The sequence below is a fragment of the Trichosurus vulpecula genome, chromosome 8 (genome assembly GCF_011100635.1).
Source record: "Trichosurus vulpecula isolate mTriVul1 chromosome 8, mTriVul1.pri, whole genome shotgun sequence".
Lineage (NCBI taxonomy): Eukaryota > Metazoa > Chordata > Mammalia > Diprotodontia > Phalangeridae > Trichosurus > Trichosurus vulpecula.
The window spans coordinates 250,852,629-250,864,642 of record NC_050580.1 but is presented as its reverse complement, the minus strand read 5'-3'; the positions used below and the strand labels follow the sequence as shown (position 1 = coordinate 250,864,642).

The 12,014-nt window shown below is 39.1% G+C and overlaps 1 protein-coding gene across 2 annotated transcripts in view; it reads left to right on the top strand.

Annotated features, from left to right (window-relative positions):
• Positions 1-12,014, top strand: part of EFCAB11 (EF-hand calcium binding domain 11) — a 172,059-nt gene that overhangs the window by 136,445 nt on the left and 23,600 nt on the right. The gene's annotated exons all lie outside the window — the stretch shown is intronic.

Sequence of the window (12,014 nt, the reverse complement as noted above, 5' to 3'; positions counted from 1 at the left end):
AACTAACTGAGGGATTAACAGAATTCAAGATTCTAAGGTTTGTTGTTTGTTGAATAAAAAAAAGCATTTGACTTGGTAGGACAAATGAAGCCCTAAAGCCTCTTTTCCAACAAGTTGTTTTCTATTAATATGTTAAGACCATATAGGAACACAGTTCTTAAAGGAATTACAGATACAAAGGTATCAACAACCATATTAAAAAATATTCCAAATCACCAACAAGAGAAGTATGAATCAAGTGACTCTAAGGTTTCACTTCATACTCTGCAAATTAGCAAGGACAAAAAAGATAGGAATAGGGGGCAGAGCCAAGATGGCGGCTGGAAAGCAGGGACTTGCGTGAGCTCCCCACCAGGTCCCTCCAAAAACCTATAAAAAATGGCTCTGAACAAATTCTAGAACTGCAGAACCCACAAAATAGCAGAGGGAAGCAGGGCTCCAGCCCAGGACAACCTGGATGGTTGCTGGGTGAGGTCTGTTGTGCACGGAGCTGGGAGTGGAGGGGAGCTGAGCCCAGTGTGGGTGGCGACAGGACCAACCAGACCGGGAGCCAGGCGGAACAGACCCTAGCACTCTGAATCAGTGAGCTGTGGCAGTTACCAGACTTCTGAAACCACAAACACCGAAGACAACAGAGAAGGTCAGTGGGAAAAGGTGCGGGGGACAGAGTAGAAGGAGTTCATAGTTCGGCCACTGCCCCGGGGGCAGCGGGGGTGGTGCAGCTACAGAACTACAGCTGCAGTTGCTTCTGGCTCCAGGCACACCTGGTGGGAGGAATTAATTGGGGGATCAGAACAGGAGTGCAGAGCCTGCTTAAGATCTGAGTCCATTCCAGGTTGGCGGTTCTTAGGGAAGGAGGAGTGCTGGTGTGGCAGAGCTGGCTGTATAGAAATAGCTCTGAAAACAACAGTGCATCCCCTGAAGCTTGGAACAAAGTACTCTCTACTCTACAAGCAGTCATACACCCACGAAAAACTCAAGGGTCAAGTAAATTGACTGGGAACATAGCCAGGCAGCGAAAACAGACTCAGATTCAGTCTCAGACTTTGGAATCTTTCTTTGGTGACAAAGAAGACCAAAATATACAGCCAGAAGAAGTCAACAAAGTCAAAGAGCCTACATCAAAAGCCTCCAAGAAAAACATGAACTGGCCTCAGGCCATGGAAGAGCTCAAAAAGGATTTGGAAAAGCAAGTTAAAGAAGTAGGAGAAAAATTGGGAAGAGAAATGAGAATGATGTGAGAAAATCATGAAAAACAAGTCAATGACTTGCTAAAGGAGAACCAAAAAAATACTGAAAAAAATGCTGAAGAAAACAACACCTTAAAAAATAGACTAACTCAAATGGCAAAGGAGCTCCAAAAAGCCAATGAGGAGAAGAATGCCTTGAAAGGCAGAATTAGCCAAATGGAAAAGGAGGTCCAAAAGACCACTGAAGAAAATACTACCTTAAAAATTAGATTGGAGCAAGTGAAAGCTAGTGACTTTATGAGAAATCAAGATATTATAAACAGAACCAAAGAAATGAAAAAGGGAAGAAAATGTGAAATATCTCATTGGAAAAATCACTGACCTGGAAAATAGATCCAGGAGAGATAATTTAAAAATTGTTGGACTACCTGAAAGCCATGATCAAAAAAAGAGCCTAGATAGCATCTTTCAAGAAATTATCAAGGAGAACTGCCCTGATATACTACAGCCAGAGGGCAAAATAGAAACTGAAAGAATCCACCAATTAATTGCCTCCTCAAAAAGATCCCAAAAAGAAAACTCCTAGGAGTATTGTTGCCAAATTCGAGAGCTCCCAGATCAAGAAGAAAATACTGCAAGCAGCCAGAAAGAAAAAATTTGAGTACTGTGGAAACACAATAAGAATAACACAAGATCTGGCAGCTTCTACATTAAGAGATCGAAGGTCTTGGAATACAATATTCTGGAGGTCAATGGAGCTAGGATTAAAACCAAGAATCACCTACCCAGCAAAACTGGGTATCATGTTCCAAGGCAAAATATGGATTTTCAATAAAATAGAGGACTTTCAAGCTTTCTCAGTGAAAAGACCAGAGCTAAATAGAAAATTTGACTTTCAAACACAAGAATCAAGAGAAGCATGAAAAGGTAAACAAGAAAGAGAAATCACAAGGGACTTACTAAAGTTGAACTGTTTTGTTTACATTGTTACTTGGAAAGATGATGTGTATGATTCATGAGACCTCAGTATTAGGGTAGCTGAAGGGAATATGCTTATATGTGTGTGTGAGTGTGTGTGTGTGTGTGTGTATACATATACATATATATTTATATTCATATATATATATGTACACACACATATATATATATATTTATATACATACATATATATTTATATTCATATATATATATGCCCAGGGTGAATTGAATATGGAGGGATGATATCTAAAAAAAAATAAAATAAAATTAAGGGATGAGAGAGGAATATATTGAGAGAGCAAGAAAGGGAGAGATAGAATAGGGTAAATTATCTCACATAAAAGTGGCAAGAAAAAGCAGTTCTGTAGGAAGGGAAGAGGGGGCAGGTGAGGGGGAATGAGTGAATCTTGCTCTCATCGGATTTGACGTGAGGAGGGAATACCATACACACTCAATTGGGTATCTTACGCCACAGAAAAGAAGAGGGAAGAAGATAAAAAAAGGGGGGGATGATGGAGGGGAGGGCAGATGGGGGTGGAGGTAATCAAAAACAAACACTTTGGAAAGGGGACAGGGTCAAGGGAGAAAATTCAATAAAGGGGGATGGGTTGGGAAGGAACAAAATATAGTTAGTCTTTCACAACATGAGTATTGTGGAAGGGTTATACATAATGATACACATGTGGCCTATGTTGAATTGCTTGACTTCTTAGGGAAGGTGGGTGGGAAGGGAAGAGGGGAGAGAATTTGGAACTCAAAGTTTTAAAAACAGATGTTCAAAAACAAAAAGAAAGTTTTTGCATGCAACTAGAAAATAAGATACACAGGCAATGGGGCATAGGAATTTATCTTGCCCTACAAGAAAGGAAGGGAAAAGGGGATAGGAGGGGAACAGAGTGACAGAATGGAAGGCTGACTGGGGAACGGAGCAACCAGAATATATGCCATCTTGGAGTAGGCGGGAGGGTAGAAATGGGGAGAAAATTTGTAATTCAAACTCTTGTGAAAATCACTGCTGAAAACTAAATATATTAAATAAATTAAATAAAAAACAAAAAAAAAGGAATAGTCAATGTTGGAGCAAGATAGGTACTTTAGTGCATTGTTGGTGGAGCTGGGGATAAGTGCATCTCTTTTGAAAAGCAGTTTGGGGTTTTTCAAATAAAGTGAGTAAAAAGTCCATACTCTTTGACCCAGAGATTCCATTACTTGGCTTATACCCCAAGGAGGCCATTGATAATTTTAAAAAGTACCTATATGTACTTTTTATGATAGTGAAGACTTGGATGCAATTAGTATCTAATTAGTAAGAGGTTAAGATTCTCTTACTCAGAGAAGGAGGGGATAGGAGAAGCACAATGTAGAGAGGTTTTGAAGGGTAGAACAAGGCAAAAAGACAACTAAATGCAAAAGGTATCAGTTTTCTCAGTAAAATAGCAGCTAAAGGCCTTGCTAAGAGGGAAGGGGCAACGATAGCAGCCTTGAATAGAATGTTTTGAACAGCCACTGCATGGAGTGTGATAGAAATCGATAAGGGAAAAGTAAAAAGATTGCTGTGGACTAGTGCTGGCCAGTTAAGATTAAATAGCAAAAAAATTTATGTCAGACTTCATTTTGATGGTTACATGACTTCCCCTAGCAGCTTCAGCAGCACAAGCATAGGAACAGAGAAGGCAGCTCAGGGTTTGACTTTGCAAGGTATGGATAATGTGACAGGACTAACATCTACTAATGTTTCCCCTGACTTGGGGTAGGCCCAAGCACTCCCTTTTTCCCTCCTCTGACAGGGGTGAGCTTTCCCTCACAGGAGACAAAACTGTCCCTGGTATGTGATTGGCTCCGGCTTCCCTGGCAAAGCTTCTTGGTCATTTAAGGACATAAAAATTCCAGCTAGGTGGATTCTAGGCCTCTCATACTTGGATTGCCATATTCTGATGACCTGCTAACCAGACTCCTTTCCGTAAGCAAGAATTGGAAGGCCGCATCTACCAAAGCTGAAGGGCCCCTGTATCCCTGTTGCATATCTGTGACATGCTCCTTTTTGTTAACTTGTCAGTGATGCCTTATTCCATCCTCAAATCAAACCTGAACTAAGGGAATGCTGACATTAGGCCAGTCCTTTACAAACATCAATAAGATAAAGGTACAAGGAATTCCAGAGTAAGAGAGTAAAACTGAACAGGTCAATGGTATGGGGTCAGAACTGCGAAGAAAGGAGAGGCCAGAATAGATACTATGGTTATTTATGGATGTCTGGGTAGGTATCGTCTGAGAAGTGCGCTTATTTGCCAAATTTGTATTCTGTAGCTACCTGTCCAGATTTCTATCCCAAACCTTCCTTCCTCTTTTTAATAAATAGTACCTATCTTGAACAATGGCATATGTTAAAGATGATATTTCTGTGATTCCATCTGTCCATACAAAACAGCTTTAGTAGCCGTCTGTGTTATGCTATCCTAATGGATTATTTTATAATTAAACAGATGGAAAAACTCTAGTTAGTACAAGAAGAGAGGAAATCGACAAAATTCAATAAGAGGTCATGAGCTTTAGTTAACCTTCCTGAAACATGGCCTGTATATCTGAATAGTTCTAACCTTATATGTGTAGTGTTTAGCTTTTGTTAACTTTGAACTAAAAAAATAAAAGGGGATTTTAACAGTCGCTTTTATTCTTATCTAACAGCATGAAATTTTTCATTCAGTAAATAACGTAGGCACAACACTGTACCAAGTACTGTGGAAGACAAAAAGTATAAGACAATCTCTGCCCTCAAGAAGCTTATCATCTAAAAAGGGACTTTCTGTCTTAGATCTCTTATCAGTTTTTTTCTCTTTTGAAGTAAACTAACAGTATCATTAGAAATTGCTGTTTATTTAGCTTATGATTACTAATTACTATTTAAGTTGTCAATGTTAAATGCTTCCGTTATTTAATTTAGAAATTCATAAGTCATGTTATGTTTTTTCCTTTTCTGCCTTGCTCATAATAAATGATTGTAGAAATAAACCAGGTGGGGTAAGAGAAGTTTCTTGTAAACATCAGCAGAGTAATTAAAGGAGTAACTAGTAAAGGGAAACAAGAAGGGGGGTAGAGAAAAAGTGTGAAAAGTAAAATTAGATGCTGAATATTATTCTCTGTTTTAAGGACCTATACAGCAGCTGTAGTTATATGATGTCATAATTAGTTGAATGGCAAAACAAATTTAGTCAACAACTTCTTATTTTTTAATCAAGCAATTTTTTGAAACAACTTAAAATTAATGTTAAAATGTTTTTTTTTTTAATTTTTGATGTTAAAAATTTTTGGTTAAATCTCTGCAAGTTATTGGCTGAAGTTTGATCTAGTTTGGATATGTTTTCATAATAATCAATTTGAATTTTTTAAATGAATTATTGGATATCATATCAGATGGGGCACAATCAGTAAAAGGCAAAGGTGATCTGAATAAAGAGCCAGGAGCAGCAGGTAACTTTGTGAAGAACTGACATTGTGTTGAGGTCAGGGAAATTAAGTGGCAGGTAAATTCAGGTAAATTCCTTAATACCTTTTAAAGAATGAAAGGCTATAGCAACATCCCATCTGGATGTTTGCAGTTGATGAAGAAATGTGCCGTAAGACTATTTCTGGCACTTTTAGATACCTAGGCTTTTAAGTGGATTTGGGCAAAACTGATTAGAGAAATACCTTTTTTAAAAATGCATGAAGATGTAAGACATAAACAAACACTGTGAATCAAGGAACTAACATTGATTGAGTTGACAACCAAGTCAATTAAAAAATTGAATAAGTAGGTCACCTCAGACCTTCACCCAATTAAAGAATCTGTATCTTAGAGCTTTTACTTGAGCAAAATTTCTTGTGAAATAATCAGTAAGCTTGAGTAATGCTAGATTAGATGAATCATTTATACAGTAAGATCGTTAGGAGATTATGTGTGAGAGGGAGAAATGAAAGGAAAATAGAGATGGAAAAAAGCGACTCTTCATAAGTCATTGCCGTTCTTGGAGATAAGTTATAGTCCTAGAGTTTTAAAGATAGATGTTTTAATAGTTAAGATTATCTATGTGATAAATCATTTCCCATCTACTCAATCCATGATCTGTATTCTCTGAAATTTCCCCAAAATGAAATTCAACTCAATTAAGTAACCATTTGTTAAGCACCTATTATATTCAGGGAATTATGCTAATTGCTGGGGATAGAAAGACAAAAATGAATCAATCCCTGCCCCAGCATGTTTATTATAGTCTGCTGAGGGAAAATGCAACATATATAGTTGTGTAAATGCAAATGAATCTGAAAATGCAAAGTAATTTCCTGACTTAATAACTGGGAAGATGATGATGATGACGAGGACGATGATAGCAAACATTCATCGAGCGCTTTGAGGTCTGTAAAGTTTTTTACACGTGTGATCTCATTTGGTACTCACGACAACCCTACGAGGGAAGTCCTAGTATTATTCCTGCTTTATAGATGAGGAAACTAAGGCTAAGGCTACATCCTTTAGCGTCTCTAGATCAGTCTTCTCTCTAAAATGAGAGGGTTGATCTAGATTTTCCCTAAGGACTCTTCTACTCTAACATTCTGTAGTGACAAGCATCGGTTCATTTCCATGCCTCAGTGACAATCAAGAGGCATGCTTTATTCATATTCTCAAATGGCTCTGTCATCTCATTATTTTTAAATATTCCTTCCCACAATGTAGATTGCAACCCACACACACCTGCCCATCCTGTATACCTTTTGCTGGTCCTCCCACAAATTGGCCACCAGATGCGTGGCCTTCTTCACTTTCTCCTGATATAATGCAGATACCGGTGAGGTGCAAGGGCAGAGCACCTGTCCGTCCTCACTTTTTACTTAATCAGAATATCTACTTGATTGATTGATTGATTGATCCAGCAAAAGAGACTGAGAAAGAGCGGTCTGAGAGGTAGGAGGAGAGAAGCAAGAGAAAACCCAGAAAGGAGAGAATGTCTAATGGGACAAGGTAGTGAAAGAAGTCAAGGGTAATGATTGAGAAAGACCATTAGATTTGGCAGCTAGGAGATCTTTTGTAACCTTGGAGGGAGCAGTTTTAGGTGAAAGATGAGGTCAGAAGCCTGGTATGTAGATGACCTTTTCAAGGAGCTTAGCTGAGAAGGGAAGAAAAAAATACATAAAGATGATAGCTGGAGCACATGGCAAGATCTAGTTAGGATTTGTTTTAAGGATAAAGGTGAACCGGCCTTGTTTGTAGGCAGAGGGAAGGAACTAGTAGATTGAGAACAGAGGCAATGTTGGAGAAGCCGGAAGATCAAGGACTTATATGGCAGGGTTGGCTTTCACGTGGAAAAAGACCCACCTCGTCATCAGCTATTGGAGTAAAGAAGAGGATAGTATCAATGAGATGTGTAATGAGGAGTAGGGGAAAAGTCAGGCCTCAATTTGTTGGGTAAAATCTGAAGCAAAGTTCTCAGCTGAAAAGGTGGGAACAGGGGGTGGCCTAGGAAGCTTGAGAAGAGAAGATATGGAATGGCAGCTATGATGAATGGAATATGGAATCAATTGAGGGGAGCAGAATTGCCTTGCTGCAGTGAGGGCCCAGGTGAGATGAGATCTGCAGTTACGAGAGAATATATAGATAGTTCTGGAAAAGATGGTCAGGAATTCAGGGCCATCCGAAAGAAACCAAGTCTCAGTGAGTGCCCGAAGATGGAAAGAGAAAGCTGAGGTGGTATAAGATAAAAGAAAATTTGTTAATTTTTTGTTATTGTTCAGTCATTTCAGTTGAGACTGGCTCTTGTGACCCCATTTGGGTTTTTCTTGGCAAAGATGCTAGAGTGGTTTGCCATTTCCTTCTCCAGCTCATTTGACAGATGAGGAAACTGAGGCAAACAGGGTGAAGTGCCTTGCCCAGGGTCACCCAGCTAGTAAGTGTCTGAGGCCGGATTTGCACCTAGGAAATCTTCCAGACTTCAGGCTCGACGCTATCCACTGCACCCCTCAGCTGCCCTATCGCTGTGCTCTTTACTGCTAATTCTGTAAACACAGCCCTGTTGTGTCATGGCCAGCTGTCCCCCTCCCTGCTGTAGGTCCTCTTCTCTCAGACCACTGAAGTTGGATGGAATCTGCGACCCTCAAAGGATAAAGACGAGCGATTGGCACGCCACTGCAGGCTAACTTCAGGAGTTTTGTTTTGGGCCTTTGTTTCCCTGGCTCACGATTAGCTTTTGTTTAGGTACCAAGAAATGTAGTTGGGCCTGTTTTCTCCCATCGCATCCCCAACCTTCTCCCCCCACCCTCTTCCCAGTAACCAACTTTCTTTAGGCCCTAAGCAAAGGTTAGATTCAAAGACTCCACCCTAAAAAGGAGTTTGGAGAGGGTGTTCTGGGTGAACCACAAAAAGTCTTTGCATTTAAGTCTCCTCCCCTCTTCTCTTACTCCTGCTGGTCAACTTTTTTGTCCTGCTAAGTGTTAATTACAACCAACACTTCACTTGGGGCTCTTCCGTCTTCCACCATCTTCTCTCCCTGAGCTTCGTGTTCTTCTGCATTGAACCCCTTCCCCTCTCCAGTCTCTGGCTGCTCTGATTCACTAGCCCGTGACCCTGCCAAGGGGTTAACTCTCAAAGTCTGTACCTATTGCTACAACTCTCCTGAGGGATGCAGGGCTGGTGTAACGGAGGGCTGTGTGAGGAAGACACCAGAATGAAAGAGATAACTGACTGATGGGCTCCTGTTTTTTTCCTGTAAGAATTAGCTTTTGGAACTCTTTTCTCTTCTTCTAGGAATTACTGATTTGGTGGCATAGTTGGGCATTCTTCTTGTCTGAGCTATGGAAACAGGAGTTGAGCCCAATGTTACCTTTCCCCCTGCCATCTTCCAAGAATTGCTTGGCCTTGTTTTTCTTAAGTCAACAGTGTTTTAAGGATTACATATTGTTCCATTGTCTCAGGCTTCTAGGAGCTTAATCTGGTCATTCTACTTTTCCTTTATTCTTATGTTTCGATTGATTTTTTCTTTCCATTTAAATGCTCTGTCAGATCAATCAAAATTTTAATCATCAGTTTACAGAGTCTTATAAGCATTCAAAACACTCTCTAATAGTTTATCTTCCCCACTAGTGTTTAAAGCTAAAGTTTACGACAAAACCTGTAATATTGATTAGATAAGAGAGTTACTTTTTAATGAAATTCCTCTAATTGATACACCAGTGCTTCGATTAAACTCACATTATTCTAAGGACACACTTCCCAAAGACAGCAATTGTAATTAAAGGATTAGTGGAAAGTTTCCAAATGTATACTTACTATCTAAATTTAAAATATTTTGGCAGGTTTTTTCCCCAAAAATTTTTTGGAGTTTTCAGTTATGGTAATGAAATAACAATGTAGTAGATACCAGTGTGTCCCCTTCCTCATCACTTACTTAATCTTCCATCTGCCCCCATTCTTGAGAGATTGCCAGTGACTCTTCAATTGAAAGATTCAGTGGCCTTTTATGCAGACCTTATCCTCCTTAGCCAGAAATCACTTTAAAATAAAAACAGAAATGTCAATAATTTTTTTAAAATGAATGAATGTGTCACTCTAAATTGTTGGAGTACCAGATTCATAAAGGAAATTCTAGAAGCCGTATATATGACAGAAGGGCAATGGCATCTATAGAGGAGAAAGAATGCAGGAGCTTAGGGTCAAAAGACCTGAGTTTGAGTAACAGTTCTAAAACCAAATACCTGTGTGACTGTGTTGAAGTCAGTTACCTCTCTGAAGCATACCTTCCTCATGCTGAGACAGAGAAAACACTTTATGAACCCTAAAGTATTATGTGAAGATGAGCTGTTAATATTATGTTACTACCATTCTCCACAAAAATCCTCTCCCCAGCAAGCCTTATCATAATGTTGTCCTGATCTGTATCTTACCTCTGGACCCACATGGCTCTGGAGGAGAAAGCGAGGTGGGTGATTCTGCACAACCCTCCCTCACTTAAATCCAATTCATTTCCCAGTCATGGCATCATCTTCCTGATGTCGTAGTTCCACTTAGAGAATGAAGGACAAACAACAACAAAACAGACAGTCTTAATGTGGAAGTGACCTTGGGTGCTTTAATTCTGTGCCAGTCGAGCTGTAGGAGGTTTTAAAACGAGATTAGTAAGGACCTGTTAACAAATTGTCTCCAATTTGAGGACTAGCCTAAGTATAGAAACGCTCATCACCACAAGGCTGGCCAAGTATTTGCCCATGGCAACCTATGATCCAGATAAAAATACAAAATAGTCTTTAGTCCTACGTACTTACCCTTTTACTCTTGATGTAACTGTGGTAAATTAGTAGGAAAGGGGGCATAAAGGTTAACATTCAATTTTCAAACCATCTAGAAACTCCTCATACTCTTAATGTTAAATTTTTAAGCAGTAAGCAACAACTCAAAACACTAGTGGAGGAACTGAACCATAACCATGTTGACCCTCTTTAAATTCATAAAACCAAAAGATCTAGAAAGCAGCTTGGCCAAAAAAAAAACAGGTTAGACCTGAATCATACTAATATATATCAATCACACCAAAAATACCAATATAAGTTCAAAAAGGAGAATTTACACATATAAAAGTCACATAATTTTTTTTAAATGGAGGGAGTTGGACATAGGCATTTTTTACAGTTGTGTCTGACTGAAGACTTTTTAGCCCAACAAGGAATAGAGAATATCGTAAAATATAAAGCAAATAACTTTGATTACATAAAAATTTTTATATAAACAAAACTATAAAGTTAAGATTAGAAGGGGAACCGCCACCATCAATTGAGGGAAAAACACATTTTTGCCAAATATCTCTTGGCAATTCATTGGAATTCTTACCATATTAATGTCCTTCCTAAAATATTGCTATGTAGAACTGGACACATTGATCCCAATGTGGTATGGATCTGATCTAGAGCCAGACATCCTGGAGAGTGAAGTCCAATGGGCCTTAAGACCAGAGTATACTGTAACTATACTTTTCTCGTACTCATCCCTCATTTTCTTATTCTCATTATGCTTTTCTTAATACAGCCTAGGATAGAATTAGTTTCTTTGACCGCCATATCACACTCCTGACTCATTGAACTTCCAGTCCATTAACAGCCCCAGATAAACTTCTGACCATGCCTCATTTTATGTTCAAGTTGATTTTTTGAACCCAAGTAGAGGACTTTATATTTATCCCTACTATAGCATATCTTACTAGCATCAGCTCAGCATGATAGTCTGTTGGGATCTTTTTTGGCTGTGTCATCCAACACGCCAACTATCTAGCATGCTAGATTTGTGTCAACTGAAAATCTGTTCCATGCCTTTCACTACATCATTAATAAACAACAAAGCGCCGGGACAGATTTCCTCTGCTAGAAACCTCCCTTTCAGTTGATTTTAAGCCAATGTGATTACTCTTTGGGTCTAGTCATTCTAACATATCTGAAATTACTTAACTGTACCAACGTCAAGGCTATAACTCTCTCTATATCTTGTTCACAAAGATGACTTTGTTCACAAGGACTTAACCCAGTGCTTTGTTGAAATCTCGGTAGACCATCCCTTCTTGGGTCACTTCCTTCTGGTGGAGGGGCTTACGTAGCTCAATGAAACTATAGGCTATGCCATGCAGGATTACCCAAGACAGGTCATAATGGAGAGCTCTGATAGAAGGTGATCCCCTGGAGAAGGAAACAGCCTAACTGAATGAAAAATTTCAGAGAATAGCAAAGAGAGATGAGAAGTTTTTCTTAAATGAGTAATAAAAAGAAATAGAAGAAAACAATAGAATGGGGAAGACAAGAAAATTAGAGATATCAAGGGAACTTTTCATGAAAAAA